This window comes from Schistocerca cancellata, chromosome 3 (genome assembly GCF_023864275.1).
Source record: "Schistocerca cancellata isolate TAMUIC-IGC-003103 chromosome 3, iqSchCanc2.1, whole genome shotgun sequence".
In the NCBI taxonomy this organism is placed as follows: domain Eukaryota; kingdom Metazoa; phylum Arthropoda; class Insecta; order Orthoptera; family Acrididae; genus Schistocerca; species Schistocerca cancellata.
Window position 1 is genome coordinate 662,604,923 of NC_064628.1, and position 18,906 is coordinate 662,623,828.

An 18,906-nucleotide genomic window follows, 5' to 3' on the forward strand; every position below is an offset into this window, starting at 1 on the left:
CATGAGATTTAAATTTATTACTTCTTTTCTACTAACTTTATTAGCAACACTGTTTGCAAACAGTATCCACAAAAAACGCTAAATGTCACGACAAAACTATACCATTGTATAACACATAGATCATGGGATACAATGTCAGAAACACTGAGACGCCGAAAACTGCCGCATCAGGTATAACGTTTAAATTTATTACTTCATTGCTGCTAACGCTCATTCGCAAAATATTTCGCCGACGGTATTTACAGATGCCGGTTTATGTACCTACATAAATATATCATCCTACGGCACACAATTCAAGAGATATGACGTCATAAACATTAATGGTGAGATATGTAAAAAAATGCATCATACATGAAGTTTTAGTACGTTATAAAACTAACACACTCCTGCAGTCGAGTCAACTTAAGGAATTCCCTGACACCTGATAGCGCTTTTGACAGCTTTCAACTGCGAACACGAACGGTTGTAGGCCAATACAGTAGCTGTCTATAGAGCTATGAAGAGACTTTGCCATAGAGACGTTTACAATATCGCCTTGTAGACACGCGAAGCAGTCGCGCCCAAAGTGCGGAAACTGTTCGGGACCGTGTTTCGTAATTTGGATACTGCACTTATACATTCGCGCGTTATGCAAGTTTCTTTGTACGACTGTTTCACAATTTCGAAGATATTTTCACGAATACATCGAAATCAGATTTTCTGTGTTTCTAATAGAAAAGTGGCAGAATCAATACCCAGACAATATTGCGTTTGTCAGCTACTTTGAGAACAAATGTAATTGTACTGATACTGAATAGTGAAGCGACCTGTACCAGTCTTGTTGCAAGTGTGTTGTACTATGTGGAAGCTAAATCCGACCCAGGTGTCTGTCCTGATATGCATAAAAGAGAGCGTCATGTGAAATCGGATGAACCTCTTTGAAACACGCTGTACTACACACATCAAAAGTAGTTTGGCATCACCTCGGTTTCGAGAGTACCGGAACCTGTACAGAAAATTGAAATAGAGATCAACATAAACATCATTTCCGCCATTTTCATTGCTCATGAAAACCATATATTGCATGTTGTACCACCATACAGCGAGACCTTCAGACGTGGTGGTGGTCCAAATTGCTGTACACACTCGTACCTCTAATACCCAGTAGCACGTCCTCTTGCATTCATTCATGCCTGTATTCGCCGTGGCATACTATCCACAATTTCATCAAGGCAATGTTGGTCCAGATTGTCCCAGTCCTCAACCGCGATTCGGCATAGATCCCTCAGAGGGGGTGGTGGGTCACGTCGTCCATAAAGAGCCTATTCAATCTATCCCAGGCAGGTTCGATAAGGTTTAGCTATGTCTGGAGAAAATGCTAGTCATTGTAGCCGAGCGATGTCGTTTTCCTGAAGGGAGCCATTCACAAGATGTGCACGATGGGGGCTCGAATTTTCGTCCATGAAGACGATTGCCTCGCCAATATGCTGTTGATACGGTTGCACTATCGGTCGGAGGATGGCATTCACGTATCGTACAGCCGTTACGGCGCCTTCCATGACCACCAGCGACATTCGTCGGCCCCGAATAATGCCCTCCCAAAACAGCAGGAAAACTCCACCTTGCTGTACTCGCTGGAGAGTGTGTCTTACACTTTCAGCCTAACCAGGTTGCCTCCAAACACGTCTCCAACGATTGTCTGGTTGATGGCATATGCGACACTCATCGGTGAAAAGAACGTGATGCCAATCCTGAGCGGTCCAATCGGCATGTTGTTGGACCAACCTGTAACACGTTGCATGGTGTCGTGGTTGCAAAGATGGACCTCGGCGTCAACGTCGGGAGTGAAGTTACGCATCATGCAGCGTATTGCACACAGTTTGAGTCGTCACATGACATGTTGTTATCAATGGAGAGACGTCTACAGACGTTAAAGTAACCTCTGGCGTGCTACAGGGGAGTGTTATGGGACCATTGCTTTTCACAATATATATAAATGACCTCGTAGATAGGTTCCGAAGTTCCATGCGGCTTTTCGCGGATGATGCTGTAGTATACAGAGAAGTTGCAGCATTAGAAAATTGTAGCGAAATGCAGGAAGATCTGCAGCGGATAGGCACTTGGTGCAGGGGGTGGTAACTGACCCTTAACATAGACAAATGTAATGTATTGCGAATACATAGAAAGAAGGATCCTTTATTGTATGATTATATGATAGCGGAACAAACATTGGTAGCAGTTACTTCTGTAAAATATCTGGGAGTATGCGTGCGGAACGATTTGAAGTGGAATGATCATATAAGATTAATTGTTGGTAGGGCGGGTACCAGGTTGCGATTCATTGGGAGAGTCCTTAGAAAATGTAGTACATCAACAAAGGAGGTGGCTTACAAAACACTCGTTCGACCTATACTTGAGTATTGCTCATCAGTGTGGGATCCGTACCAGATCGGGTTGACGGAGGAGATAGAGAAGATCCAAAGAAGAGCGGCGCGTTTCGTCACAGGGTTATTTGGTAACCGCGATAGCGTTACGGAGATGTTTAGCAAACTCAAGTGGCAGACTCTACACGAGAGGCGCTGTGCATCGCGGTGCAGCTTGCTCGCCAGGTTTCGAGAGGGTGCGTTTGTGGATGAGGTATCGAATATATTGCTTCCCCCTACTTATACCTCCCGAGGAGATCACGAATGTAAAATTAGAGAGATTCGAGCGCGCACGGAGGCTTTCAGAGAGTCGTTCTTCCCGCGAACCATAAGCGACTGGAACAGAAAGGGAGGTAATGACAGCGGCACGTTAAGTGCCCTCCGCCACACACCGTTGGGTGGCTTGCGGAGTATAAATGTAGATGTAGACGTCCTGTGATTGCACGAAAAGCATTATTCAACATGGTGGCGTTGCTGTCAGGGTATCTCCGAGCGTAATCCGTAGGTAGCGGTCATCCACAGTAGTAGTAGCCCTCGGGCGGCCTGATCGAGGCATGTAATCCACAATTCCTGTCTCTCTGTATCTCCTCCATGTCCGTTCAACATCGCTTTGGCTCACTCCGAGACGTCTGGACACTTTCCTTGTTGAGAGCCCTTCCTGGCAGAAAGTAACAATGCGGACGCGATGGAACCGCGGTATTGACCGTCTGGGCATGGTTGAACTACAGACAACACGAGCCGTGTACCTCCTTCCTGGTGGAATGACTGGAACTGATCGGTTGTCGGACTCCTCCGTCTAATAGGCGCTGTTCATGGTTGTTTACATCTTTGGGTGGGTTTAGTGGCGTCTCTGGACAGTCAAATGGTTCCAATGGCTCTGAGCACTATGGGACTTAACTTCTGACGTCATCAGGCCCCTAGAACTTAGAACTCCTTAAACCTAACTAACCTAAGGACATCACACACATCCATGGCTGAGGCAGGATTCGAACCTGCGACCGTAGCTGTTACGCGGTTCCAGACTGTAGCGCCTAGAACCGCTCCGCCACACCGGCCGGCTCTGGACAGTCAAAGGGACAGTGTCTGTTGTGTACATAGTTCCGCGTAGTCAGTGCGTACACAGCTTTCCCACTAGAGCGTGCCCTGCTAAGCACAACAGCGCAGACGCAGCGCTCGTCCGTCTCCGCACTACGAGATGGCGCTGCCTTAGAGACGGACCAAATTCTGCTTCCGCCGATCCGCATATTAATATGTAACGCAGCGAATGAGATTTCTGCTAACGTAGAACCTTTTCTCCTCGCGGATCACACTCGCACAGTGATACCTGAACGTGCGAGGTATTATAACGAGTGTACAGAACTCCGATTAGTCAGTCTACATTTGTATGCACCAGTATGTGCCAGTCTGCATTAGTCTGTACCAATCTATAGTCAAGTTTCAGTCTGCACCTAAGAAGATTATCATATTCCTGTACATAGCCATGAAGATAAATGTATAGACACTTTGTCAAGTATCAGAGGTATGTGAGAATAAGATTAACGTACCAAGATCAAAGGAACTTCAGATTGTCAATTGTAAATAGCATCCAGAATCAAGTTACGTAATGTTTATGCTTGTTATTATTTTAATAAATGTGTGTGAAAATTTATCAAGTTCTGTTTAAAATTGGTCACCGTCAATCTGCTACTCTAAGTGTGCAAGTGGCAGTTCTATCGTCTGACCCAACGGCCACGATAAGACCACGAGGCATATTGCTGACACTCGCCTACTTTGTTAGAACGACAAGCCAAATAATCTGATGGTGTGTACCAAAGGTCTTACAGTACGCACACCACAGTGTCTGTGATACAATATCCACAGTCAATTTCTATCTTCAGGAGTTCTGGGAACTGGGGTGATGCAAAACTTTTTTGATGCGTGTATTAAGATGTTCTCTCGCAGTAGACCTACTGTAGGTAGTCCACGTGTTTAACATGTCCACCAACGCGAGTGTGACCAAAATGTCCGCATAAGCGTCCCTGGCGTTAATACAGTAGTTATCGGCCTCTGGGAGACTCGGCCTACTTAGGAATGAGACCCGACGTAATAGACCTACTGTAGGTAGTCCACGTGTTTAACATGTCCACCAACGCGAGTGTGACCAAAATGTCCGCATAAGCGTCCCTGGCGTTAATACAGTAGTTATCGGCCTCTGGGAGACTCGGCCTACTTAGGAATGAGACCCGACGTAGTAGACCTACTGTAGGTAGTCCACGTGTTTAACATGTCCACCAACGCGAGTGTGACCAAAATGTCCGCATAAGCGTCCCTGGCGTTAATACAGCAGTTACCGGCTTCTGGGAGACTCGGCCTACTTAGGAATGAGACCCGACGTCGGCTCCAGTTGGGACTGTCGTTAGGGTCGGTCACGTGGGGCTGGGCGCTCGCTGCAGTTCCCTCCCCTTCCTGAGCGCGAGAGCCGGCCGTCTCCGTGACACCTCCTCTTGAAGAGTACCGTAATGAGATTTTCAGTACGTTGCGCTTCCCAGCGTAATTACATTCCCGCTTCGCGGTGGTAGTAAAACACGAGGACATAAAAAGCGAAGCCCGCTTTTGCGAGAACAAATACGAACATAAAAATGAAATGTAAGTCCCAGTGTTACTAGCGCTTTGTTTTTAGCCGTTGTCGTGAACATTACGTAGCATATTTTGAATTTTATGAATATTCCTCGCGGCAAACGACTTCTGAGTTCGTTATTACGAGTAATTTCAGACGTCAGTCATTAAGAGCGGTCCCACCTCGGCCTGGCCCTTTCTCCGCTCTAGTTCCGCTCCGGGTGTTAAGTGGGCTGCGTTTGACGGTTTTGCGCTGAATTTTCCTTCCACTCTACTGCTGACCGTAAAGCAGAAGAACTGCCGCCTAACATCTTGTTACGGTGATGCTTCGACATTTGTAATGGACGAGTTGGAAGCGTTGTTAACTATCCGGTGTCGCTTCATGACATGCTTTCCTTCTGCGCTTGCTACACTTCTTCCCACTGTATTTAACTAACCTGCCATTAGGCAACACTGAACGTGGCAGCACAGCTAAGAAGCCTTCTTGACGTAACGTAGTGCAACGGCTTTTTGTGGAAATTACTTGGGTACTGTCCGATACCCTGCAGTTTGATTCAAATAAATGTCCGATACGCTAAGTTTCTAAAAAAAAAAAGACAATGAAAACATGACCCCTCCCTCCCCTCCTTCAACCCCCGCGCCAACCCCCTCCCTCCTTCCCCCCCCCCCTTCCCCACCCTCCGAAGTATCTATCTCTTTACATCAATTGTGCAATTTCACTAACCACCTAATCAACAAAGAGTTAACCAAGGTCAATCTAGCAGTTTCATCAAACAACCCTCACGCAAAGGTACAACGATAATATCACAACAAAAATAAAACAATAAATACACGGCGTTCTTTCTCAGACGTAAGAAATGCAAACAACATGTAGCACAATAGCAGTCGTAAATGAGAATCGCCAGTGTTAAAAAATTCAGTTGTCAGTAACTACTTCCTTCAAAAACATGCAGAAAGAGAAGTAGAGTCCTACTGTGGTGATCAATGAGTAACTCTTCACATCACACCAAGAGGGTTTGTTTCGAGTTGGCTAGCTCTAATAGAAGAAGAGGCATCCACGTCAGGTATGGCCATGAATTTCTTGAAGATACCGTCCTAGAATACTCTAAAGAGCTTCAGATCAACCACGGAATATGCTAACGCAGAAGTAAAATGCCACACCATCTTCTAGCAACAAACATATTTAACAACACCTGAGGTAGTGTTATACATGTATCTTTGTTTTAACAGCTGGGGCAGCACAACGTGGAGCAGGCACAAAATTATTTCACCGAATATGTCAATCAGAGCGACAGAAAATTTTGGACATCGCTCCTCCTGCGCTATTAGGGAAATCGCGGAAAATTTAAATCAGAATGGCTAGATGGGAATACGAATAAGGCTCTGCTGTTCTGAGATATTTGCCTTGTCTGCAGGTACACTTGACATAAAAAAATGAGCCGACCGCTGTGCCCGAGCGGTTCTAGGCGCTTCAGTCCGGAACCGCGCTGCTGCTATGGTCGCAGGTTCGAATCCTACATCGGGCATGGATGTGTGTGATGTCCTTAGATTAGTTAGGTTTAAGTAGTTTCTAACAAGGGAACCTCCCCATCGCACCCCCCTCAGATTTAGTTATAAGTTGGCACAGTGGATAGGCCTTGAAAAACTGAACACAGATCAATAGAGAAAACAGGAAGAAGTTGTGTGGAACTATGAAAAAAATAAGAAAAATATACAAACTGAGTAGTCCATCCGCAAAATAAGCAACATCAAGGAAATTGCAAGCTAAAGAGCGCCGTGGTCTCGTGGTTAGCGTGAGCAGCTGCGGAGCAAGAGGTCCTTAGTTCAAGTCTTCCCTCGAACGAAAAGTTTAATTTTTTATTTTCAGACAATTATCAAAGTTCAGGCACTCACACATAATCATCTCCGCTCTCCAAAATTCCAGGACATGTTCAGATTTGCTTGGGCATATGCAGGATTTGACGATCTACACACGGAAAAATTTGAAAACGTTAAAAACATATGTTTTGACAGAGCACAGGGAAAACTGTGCGACTGGGAAACTGTTGCATTCATTTGTTGCAGTTTATGTGACAAACTCTTATGTTTTCATCACTTTTTTGGGAGTGATTATCACATCCACAGGAAAACCTAAATCGGGCAAGGTAGAAGAATCTTTTTACCCATTCGCCAAGTGTACAAGTTAGGTGGGTCGCCAACATATTCCTGTCATGTGACGCACATGCTGTCGCCAGTGTCGTATAGAATATATCAGACGTGTTTTCCTGTGGAGGAATCGGTTGACCTATGACCTTGCTATCAAATGTTTTCGGTTCCCATTGGAGAGGCACGTCCTTTCCTCTACTAATCGCACGGTTTTGCGGTGCGGTCGCAAAACACAGACACTAAACTTATTACAGTGAACAGAGACGTCAATGAACGAACGGACAGATCATAACTTTGCGAAAATAAAGAAAGTAAAACTTTTACTCGAGGGAAGACTTGAACCAAGGACCTCCCGTTTCTCAACTGCTCACGCTAACCACGAGCCCACGGCGCCCATGAGGTCGTATTGTCCTTGATGTTGCTTATCTTGCGCATGGACTACTCAGTTTGTATATTTTGCTTATTTTTTCATAGTTCCACACAACTTCTTCCTGTTTTCTCGGTTGATCTGTGTTCAGTTTTTCAAGGACAATCTACTGTGCCAACATATAACTAAATCTGAGGGGGGTGCGATGGGGAGGTTCCCTTGTAAGTCTAGGGGACTAATGGCCTCAGATGTTAAGTCCCTTAGTGCTTAGAGCCATTTGAACCAACCATTTGAAAAAAAGTGGTCCACTGCTGATTGAAACCAGAATAACTTAGCTGTCTCGCAGGTCCTGTAATCGCCGTAACCCTATGGAGGTCAGTCGTTTGACTGTACACAACGGCTACCCCAAGAGACCACTAGAGAATACTGCCCATTATGGCACTCAGCCCAAACGTAAACTAATATTGTGATATAACAAATATTAGAAAACACTTAATTAGGGGTGAGACGGTCCCTAATGCTTGTAAATTAAACTTAATTACAATAAGAGAACCTGCAGAAGCCTTATCACACCCTTCAAATAACATGACGAGTTTTTGTGATGTGAACTGACCCACCGTTAACCAGACAAAGCTTGCTTGTCTGATTAAGACTCGACTAAGCATAAAGAGACGTCAAATATCTAAGTATTCACCAGTCCGAACCTTAAAATATATGACGTTACGTTTAGCACTGCACTGGGAACCCCGTGAGGCTTTTGTTGCGCCTGAGAAGTAACCATAAAATGTATGTAATAAAGTGTAACGCACAAATGTGAAACACCATGAGGTACAGCTGCTGCGATGGACGTGGAGTAGAACCAAACACCTATGTGAATTGTTAACGAAGGAGAATCAGGTATCACTTATTAAATATGTTGACCAATAGCGTGCTATTGGAACCTGAAACGGCGATACCAGTGACTTTAGCCTGGCAGGGATTCGAACTCGGCAACTTTAGCTATTGTCTCATAGTACGAAAATAAGCAAAATATTTGTTTCCTTACGAGTAGCGAGATGTGCACATGCTCGACTAGAGGTAAAGCAACGAATAGTTCTGTGCTGTCTGGGACACCAACTACGCGCATCGTCGTTGTTAACTCCACACAAAGAGGTGCCAACTATCGAATTCCCTTTCACCAGTAGTTAGTATCGCGCCGTTGATAGGGACCTGGAGGAGTTTGGCACCGTGAGGAAACAATGAAATGATGGGACAATGTCATCTCGAAGGGTTCGAATCCAGAGAATTCCAGTCCAGCACCAATATTTTTAAAATCTCAAGGTTACTTAAAATAAGAAATGAAAGTCCTATGACCTTACATGACGTTGGGTTCTGAACAAAAGTAACATTACTAGTGTAAGAAACCTTACTAGAGACAGTTTCTGCAAGCAGCAACTCTACAGCCTCTAACAGCCAAAACTAATCCAACTCTGTTCCAGTTAGTAGCGAATGAAAATGTTGACTGTTGGTCTGGAACCACGGCAGAGTGCTGCTGTCTTTACTTGGCATTACTGGAGGTGAGGGGGGTATGTTTGTGGATGTTAAAAGCTGGTACCCCAAATCGAACACACACCTTAGCCATTACAAGCTAGCCTCAGTCCAACCAACCACTGAATTTCACATGTGTTAGCATGTTTTTAATAGGGTATGCAGCACACAGCACAAGATTTATTGACTTCCACTTGAGCTGTTGTTGTGAATTACCTATTCGTAGTCTAATAGGCAATGTCATACAGTGAGAATGCAAAGCTATGATGTCAAACCCATCCTTCTTCTTTTTTTTCTACGCTGTATTCCGTCTGTCTGCTAAGAGTATCAGTCTGACAGTAGGTGGGAGACAGTTTCGTTCATTTTCTAACCAGTCAGTAATAGAAAATCTTGACGAAACATGTTTGTGAAAGGGTTCGTGGGTGTCTGTCATGGTAAGACTAGTTTCAGCACCATCAGCGAGCAGTCGCTTGATACAGACCGGCGTCTGCCCAAGTGATAGTGACGCATCGGGCATACAGTCTACGATCTCCAGCGGACTATTCTGCGGTCGAACTAGCAAATCATTACATTATGTAACACTGTTTATGATACCATACCGTGTTTCAGCGTGCTCGGTGGCGATTACTTCATCAAGAGAAAATAGTGGGTAAGCCATAACAAACATTGTCTCAAATATGGCCTGTATAATTTAAAAAAAAAAAAAAGGTTCAAATGACTCTGAGCACTATGGGACTTGACATCTGAGGTCATCAGTCCCCTAGAACTTGGAACTACTTAAGCCTAACTAACCTAAGGACATCACACACATCCATGCCCCAGGCAGGATTCGAACCTGCGACCGTAGAGGTCGAGTGGTTCCAGACTAAAGTGCCTAGAACCGCTGGTAGCACAAGGAAGGCGTTTATGTTGCGAACTGCTTCACAGAGATGTGTCCTTCGCAGTTGATATTTGTTGCTAACAAATGAGATGTCTTGCATTCTCAGAGTAACAGATCCGACCTAGAAGACAGCACCAAGGAGCTTCGTTGGCAAATAGCCCACTGCACGTCTTCTAATCTGCCACCCGCATGTGCTTAGCTTTCGCGCCTGTTATCGATCAACCATGAAGAAAGCTAGGTATAGTTTTCTTCTGCTTGTTCTTTTCTGGCGATTGCACTTGAAGCGTGGCATAACTCAGAATCAGAAATCGCTGCATGCGTGGGATCGAAAAACTACCTGTGCATCGTCACACGGCTTTCGATAACGAGCTGGAATATATTGTTGACAATCTATCTGATATTTGTGTCTCTTTTGTTCAATAAGCTAACGAGAAACACTATTAGTATGCACTACACAAATACAACTGGTGTTTCATCATAATACAATACAACAAATGGGCATCTTTGATATACGTGAAGTCTTTTGTCTTATTCAAACCAGACTGCAACGTAAATAAGACAAGGTGGCAGTGAGAGTAGTTGCTGAACGAAACGCAGTTAACAGAGTATTCGGTGATACAATTTCATTAACAGATTTGTGTATTTTCAGTAGCAAAAGAAATGCTTCAAATGGCTCTGAGCACTATGGGACTTAACTTCTGAGGTCATCAGTCCCCTAGAACTTAGAACTACTTAAACCTAACTAACCTAAGGACATCACACACACCCATGCCCGAGGCAGGATTCGAACCTGTGACCGTAGCGGTCGCGCGGTTCCAGACTGTAGCGCCTAGAACCGCTCGGCCACCCCGGCCGGCTTTCAGTAGCAGTTCCGCAGTATTTTATGTTTCTTATCTCTAGATCTACTGTATACTGAACGTAGCGAGACGTCTTATGATGACAAAATTTCTAAAGGTGCCGTTCTGAATTCGATGTAGCTGTTCGTAGCTCTGTCACAGAGAAGGCACAATGCAGCTCTCCGGCCAGTTCGGAACAGAGTTACTGCCTCTTACTCCTTACAGTGCGTCGACATTTTCATGGAGCCAGCGACCAACTGCACCGTTCATCGCCTCCTCATTGCCCTTGTGATGGCTGATACAGATAATTCGCAATTTACACAACGAGATTAGTTGCAGCTGCTGTGCGAAAGTAATCTTCCCTGTCTGTGAATATATATTTGATACTTCGATAACACACCAAGATGGAATTCATTCTGAATCTTTGATTAGTATACCACGAACATGTCAAGTGAATCTTGCAAGATAGTTCTGTCATTCCAGGAAATAAGAGAACTATCACCAGACGTTATGAAGATGGTATCTGTTCTTTCGGACATGTCCGAAAGAACAGATACCATCTTTATATAGTAAGGCTAACCGGCCATTGACCTTCTTCTGTGCTGGATGCAGACACATTGCCCCAATTCTTACGGGACTTGGTAAGATTGTCTGCCGCGAGTACAAAGAGAAGATCGTATTAGTTCGTCAATGAATGGAATTGACAAGGTTTACGCCTCGAAAATAAGAACTAAGTGTACAAAAGAAGAAAATTAGAAGATATAAGAATGAACATTACAAAGCCATTACTGAAATCAATAGGACAGTTCTAATGGAAGATTCATTTTTAAGATCATCAGCACCTAGTGACGAATCGGCAGAGTTTTTGCCTCCATCAACGAAACAATTACGTTCAAGTACTAGATTAATACCCCTTGGTCAGACACTCACGTCTGTTTGGCATCGAGAACAACACTCTGCCGCGAGTAATGAGTGTAATGGGCAGGGGCACCACGAATGTAGTGTGTGGACTATAAGTTGAAAATGTGGGTCTCACGGGGAGCGTGCAAGAGATAAATCCCTGCAGTCGCACTATCCTCTGTGCCTTCGGTGGCTCAGATGGACAGAGCGTCTGCCGTGTAAGTAGGAGATCCCGGGTTCGAGTCCCGGTCGGGGCACACATTTTCAACTGTCCACATTGATTTGTATCAACGCTTGTCGACGGCTTAGGGTCTTGATTTAACTATCATTTCATCACCAGACTTGTTCCACTATGTTGTAATGGCCATATCATAGTCGTAGCGGGACGATTATGTTTCTGTAGACAGTGTCTTTCTTGAGTGGGTTAACAATTTTAAGATTGTATCTTGCGCATCAACGATGCAGCGACTTAATTACTTTTCGTACACCGTCATGAGAAGTATTCTGGTATTTATGATGCGGGAGAAGAACGCAAAGTTGCACAGACCAACGCATTACATACGAAAGAAAATAAACGTAATTCACTGAGTTACAGATCCATTTCACTGATATCGACATATAGCAGGACGTGTGAACAAGTACTCTGTTCAACGTTATGAAATACTCCGAAATATATTACCTGTTGACATCAAACCAGCATGGATTTGGTAAGCATAGCTCTTGTGAGACACAGTTGGAACTTTATTCGCACGATGTACTGCATACAGGGGCTCTCAAATTGATTCCATATTTATAGACTTCCAGAAAGGCTTATGGCATCATTCTTCATAATTGTCACGCTTCGCAGTAACTGACAAGACGTATGACGCTATTGATTTACAGCTGGACCTACTGCCTTAAAGAACAGCATTTTCTAGTAGTCTCTTGTGGGTGTATAGTCAAACGATTGTACTGCAGAGGGTTTAGAAAATCTGCGACACAGATGGACTATGTTTTTTGCATACAGTCAGATCCGCCTACAAATTGGAATTCAGAGGTGGCGCACTATTTGTGCTGTCGAGGATACACCTCACACCTACCACGCAGTAGGTAGCATAGCGAAGATCGTTTTACATCACAGATTTTTACCCTGTCTATTGTAACAAACACTGGGGTGACAAAAGTCTTGTGAAGCCTCCTAATATCGTGACCGACCTCCTTTTGCACAGAGCTGTTCAGCAACTCAACGTGGGGCAGACTCAACAAGTCGTAGGAAGTCCTTTGCAGATATATTGAGCCGTGCTGCCTATAACGCCGTCCGAAAGTGCTGCCGCTGCAGGATTTTGTGTACGATCTGACCTATCGATTACGTCTCATAAATGTTCGATGGAGTTTACGGCGAGTGATCTGGGTAGCCAAATCATTCGCTCGAACTGTCCAGAACGTTCTTCAAACCAATCGCGACCTACTGTGGCCCGGCGACATGACGTATTGTCATCCATAAAAGTTCCATCGTTGCTTGGGAACACTAAGTCCGTGAATGGCTGCAAATTTTCTCGAAATAGATGAATGTAACAGTTTCCAATCAACGATCGGTTCATTTGGGCCGGAGGACCCATTCAATTCCATGTAAACACAGCCCACAGCATTATGGAGCCACCATCAGCTCGCACAGTACTTTGTTAACTTGGGTCCACGTTGTATGGGGTCTGCACCATACTCGAAGCCTTCCATCAACTCTCACTAACTGAAATCTGGACTAATCTCACCAGGCTACGGTTTTGCAGTCGTCTAGGGTCCAACTCATGTGGTCTCGAGCCCAGGAGAGGCGCTGCAGGCGATGTTGTGCTGTTAGCAAAGGTACTCGCGTCGGTCGTTTGGTGCCACAGTCCATTAACGCCAAATTTCGCCGCACTGTTCTCTTCCCATATTGATTTATGTGATTTTTCACGCAGTGTTGCTTGTCTATTAGCACTGACAACTCTACGCAAACACCGCTGCTCTCGGTCGTTAAGTGAAGGCAGTCGGGTTATCCGTGGTGAGAGGTAAATTTGGTATTTCGACACAGTCTTGACACTGTGGATTTGTGAACACTGAATTCCCTAAAAAATTCTGAAATGGAATTCCCCATGCGTCTAGCTCCAAGTACGACTCCGCATTCAGAGCCTGTTAATTCCCATCGCGCAGCCATAATCACCTTTTCACATCAATCACCTGTGTAGAAATAGCAGCTCTGCCAATGCACTGCCCTTTTATACATTGTGTACGCGTTACTACCGCCATCTGTGTATGAGCACATCGCTATCCCATGACTTTTGTCACCTCAGTGTACCCCCGTGCACTGATGATGAGCCAAAAACATATGACCGCCTGCGTGACAGCGCGTTGATCGACCTTCAGAACGCAATACAGCAGCAATTCTCCGTGGCACTTGTTCGATAAGCCCTTCTAGGTCTCCGCAGGTATGTGGTGCCACACTTCTAAGCACAGATCACGTAACGACCCGGGGCTTGGTGAACGCGGAACTGGTGCTGGATAGCGTCAAAGATGTACAGATCAGAATAATTTTGTGGCCAAGATATCGACATCAGTTCACTGCCTTGCTCCTCAAAAAAAAAAAAAAAAAAAAAAAAAAAAAAAAGTGGTATGATTCTGGTTCCGTGACACGTGCACATATCCTACTAGAATGTTCGGATGAAATCAACCATGGAGGGGTGCAGATGGCCCGGAACAATTTTCAAGTAGTTTACAACTTTCGTGGTGCCTTAGGTTACTACACATGCATCATGGAAGCTCAGGTGACTTTCCCTTACCACCACGCTGCGTCCGTGATGTGGTGCAGGTGTCGAGCGGCAGTTTCCCTGGATGACGGGATATCTGGATACCAACATCGACCTGCCGCAACAAGAAACATGATTCAGCCGACCATGCGACACTTCCCCATTGACCTGGGGTCCAATTCGATGACAGCTAGCTCACTGTAGTCGTACCTGACGATGTCATTCGGACAAAATGATAACACGTTGGGGTCGTCTGCTGCAGAGACCCAACAATGTGTACTGAACATTGCGCTACAAAATACTTGTGCCTCAAGCAGCACTGTACTCTGTTGTCGTATCTGCCACAGGTTGCCGTCTATCCTGCTTTACAGGCCGTGTAGGCCTCCGACCTCCATATTCTCATACTGTGAGGAAGCGTGGACTTCCAACGCCCTGTCGCCTGCTCGTGGTTTCATTGTCCTTCAACCATTTCCCACAGTTCCTTGCGACTGCAGTGCGTCAAAAGGCTACCAGGTTCGCCATTTCCGAGATGCTGGTATTCAGGCGCCTGCAGTAACAATCCGCCCCTTGTCAAAATCGCTTATGTCAGTGTATTTCCCTATCTGCTAACCACATAGTCGCTAATATGATTCCTCAATCGTCGCTGTACCGTTTTATGCATTCTTTATCACGTCACGTGCCCAAAAAGACACCATATGGCCTTCAACCTCACGGTTTGGGCAGTGGCCACAAAGTTTGACTGATCAGTGTACGAAAGCCAATAATTACTGTGGAAAAAAAAAACCGTAAGCGTCGATAGAAGTATACATCATTCACTCGTTTGTGATGTAGTCATGGTCACAAATGAACTTAGGACGACAGACACGGTACAGTCACATTAATGTGACCACCGTCTATGTTCGACGTCAGCGTTCAATAACCACTCATAGATGGCAGATGGCAGCACTAGTTGTGGAGGGTACAATAAAGAGCCAAAGAAGCTGGTATAGGCATGCTCATTCAAATACAGAGATATGTAAACAGGCAGAATACGGTGCTGCGGCCGGCAACGCCTATGTAACAGAACAAGTATCTGGCGCTGTTGTTAGATCCGTTACTGCTGTTACAACGGCAGTTTGTCAAGATCTAAGTGAGTTTGGATGTAGTGTTACAGTCCGCGCACGAGCGATGTGACAGAGCATCTCCGAGGTAACGATGAAGTGGAGATTTTCCCGCACGACCATTTCACGAGTGTACCGTAAATATCAGGAATCCGGTAAAACATCAAATCACCGACTTCACTGCTGCCAAAAAAATATCTTGCAAGAACGGGACCAACGACGTTTGAAGAGGATCGCTAAACGTGACGTAAGTGCAACCTTTCCCCAAATTGCTGCAGATTTCAGTGCTGGGTCAGCAACAAGTGCCAACGTGCGAACCATTCAACGAAACTTCATCGATATGGGATACTCGTGTATCATTGATGACTGCGCGACACAAAGCCTTACGCCTTGCCTGGGCCCGTCAACACCGACGTTGGACTGTTGATGAATGGAAACGTGTTGCCTGGTCGGACGAGCCTCGTTTTCAAATTGTATCGCGTGGATGGACGTGTGCCAGTATGGAGACAACGTCATGAATCCATGGAACCTGCATGTCGGCAGGGGACTGTTAAAGCTGGTGGACGCTCTGTAACGGTGTGGGGCGTGTGCAGTTGGACCCCTGATGCATGTAGATACGACACTTACAGGTGACACGTACGTAAACATCCTGTCTGATCACCTGCATCCATTCATGACAATTGTGCATTCCGACGGACTTGGGCAATGTGACACCCCACACGTCCAGAATTGTAACAGGGTAGCTCCAGGAGCACCCTTCTGTGTTTAAACCTTTCGCTGGCCACCAAACTCCCCAGACATGGACATTATTGAGCATATCTGGGATGCCTTGCAACGTGCTGTTCAGAAGAGATCTCCACCCCTTCGTACTCTTACGGATTTATGGACAGCCCTGCAGTTTTCATGGTGTTAATTCCCTCCAGCACTACTTCAGAAACTGAGTCCTCGCCATGTTGCGTTGCGGCACTTCAGCGTGCTCTCGGGGTTCCTACACGATATTATGCAGGTGCACCATTTTGTCTGGCTCTTCAGTGTCTATAAAGCGTGTCGGAGAGACGAGGAAAACAGTACAGTCATAGTGCGGAAACGAAGCGATTCATCTGTCGTCCTAAATGGCGTGGTCATAGGCTTCAGTGCCAAGAGCGGAAACATTTCTAGCACGGCTAAGTTTGTAAACTGTTCGCGTGTCACCAGCGTTAAAGTACACGTGCATGGCAAAATGACGCTATCCATAACCTGCGCCGAGGCAACTGTGACGCCGTGAACGACGGCTGCGGAGATGTGTGCGGGCGAATAGACTTTGCAACAGCTAAGCAACTGACCGCCGAGATAACCAAGCGAACGTTGCTACATATGGGACTCCGCAGTAGGCACCTGGTTCATGCACTTATGCTGACTGCTGTTCATCGGCGACATAGGCTGGAATTTGCACGTCAATATCGTAACTGGACGTCCACTCAGTGATGATAGGTGGCCTTCACAGATTAATCACGTTTTATGCTTCAGATAGCCGTTAGCGCGTACGGCGTGAATCGTGTGAAAGCAAACGCCCTGCAACAAGCGCCGCAAGGGCCAGGCTGGAGAGCATTTCCTGCGCCGTCTCGTCATTCTGGAAGGCACAATAGATTGACTCAAGTATGCATCTATCCTCGGGGACCTGCCCGTCGCTACATGCAATTTGTTTTGCACGTGCATGATTCGAAGAGCACCAGTGTTTATCGTACTCCCCTGGCTACCAAACAGCACCGATTTAAACCCAGTCGAAAATCTACGGGACTGCCTCGATCGGGTTGTTCGCTACATGGATCCTCACTCAAGACTGCAGTTGGGCACGGCACTGCGGTCGACATAGATCCACACGCTTGTCGGTACCTTCTAGAACCTCACTGACCACTTCCTGCACGCCTCGCAGCATTCCGCGCTGCGAAAAATTAACTCAGGCTTTTGCTAGGTGGTCACATTAATGTCAATGGACAGTGTACTATCTAAAGCACGATTGTTTGTGCCGTTTAAAATATAAATTAACAACAAAAGAAGTGCAACGGAAGAGCAAATCAAGTATTTAGAAATCTTTGGAAAATGAATGCCATTTTAGTAAAAAAGTCTACTAAAATGAATGAAGTTTAGCTACAGATACCTGAAACTAATGAAAAAATTGAAGTGCACAAAAATTCCAAGCCATTATCAGTTAATTCATAGAATTATACAAGGTGTATGAAAAAGAATTATACGATTTTAAAAATCATAACTATTATGTTTTTTGAGATATGTGCGTGGACAATGTAGTGTTGGTAAGAGCAAACTCTCGAGTTTTACAAGGTTCCCGCTAGGTAGCAGCAATGTGCACCCACTTCACTTCTAGTAAAAATGGTGTCGGGACAACAGAAAGCGTTTTGTGTACCACATTTTGGGCAGTGCGGTCAGTAATAACTGTTCAGAGTAACTTTCGTACTAAGTATGATTTGGATCCTCCTACAGCACAGAGCATTAGACGATGGCATGAACAATTCAACAATTCAGAGAAACAGGTTGTCGCCGGGCCGTCCCCGAGTGTCTTAACGCAGACGTCGAACGCATCCGCCCTAGTTTCACAAGGAGTCCGCAGAAATACGTTGACCGTGCAGCTCGACAGCTCAACTTGCTACCGATATCAGTCTGGCGTGTGTTGCGTCGACGTTTACACACGAAACCATACATAATTCAGCTGCTGCAAGCTCTTCTAGAAGGTGACAAGCAACAATGTATGGAGTTCTGTAATTTAGTTCCTGGCAAGATGGAGGATACAGTTTTTTTCCAGGCTCCGTGTTTAGTGACGAGGCAACATTCCATTTAAATGGAAAGGCGAACCGTCATAGTATGAGAGTATGGGGTACGAAACAACCACATGAAGTTGCACATGAGAAGCACTCTCCAAAATTTAATGTATTTCGTGAACTCTCACGGGAAAAGGTGTATGGTCCATTTTTCTTTGCCAAGAACGCTGTTACAGGGAGCACATATCTCGATATGATGGGGAACTCTCTTTTCGCATAGTTGGAGACTTAATGGAACGACTTCATTTATCAACAGGATTGGGTACTGCCACAGTGGAATCTGGAAGTGTGGGAATTTTTAAATCAAATGATTACTGAACGGTGGATCGGTTGCACTGGACCAAGTGATACAGCCTTACATTACTGGCCTCCAAGGTCAGCGGACCTGACTGTGTGTAATTATTTCTTGTGGGGGCTTATAAAAGACTCAATTTATGTGCCTCCGTTATCAACAACAATGTATGAAGTCAGATATCGCATAACAGCAGCTGTGGAATCTGTAACAAGACATGCTCGCTGCATTGTGGGAACAATCTGAATACCGCATTGACATAATATGTCGTGCATCTCAAGGGGGCATAT

The 18,906-nt window shown here is 45.3% G+C and overlaps 1 non-coding gene across 1 annotated transcript; it reads left to right on the forward strand.

The window, feature by feature from the left end:
• The first annotated feature begins 11,834 nt into the window (after nt 1–11,834).
• Trnat-ugu (transfer RNA threonine (anticodon UGU)) lies at nt 11,835–11,909 on the forward strand. Its single transcript has one exon. It is a non-coding gene; the product is annotated as a tRNA-Thr (tRNA).
• The last annotated feature ends 6,997 nt before the right edge of the window (nt 11,910–18,906 follow it).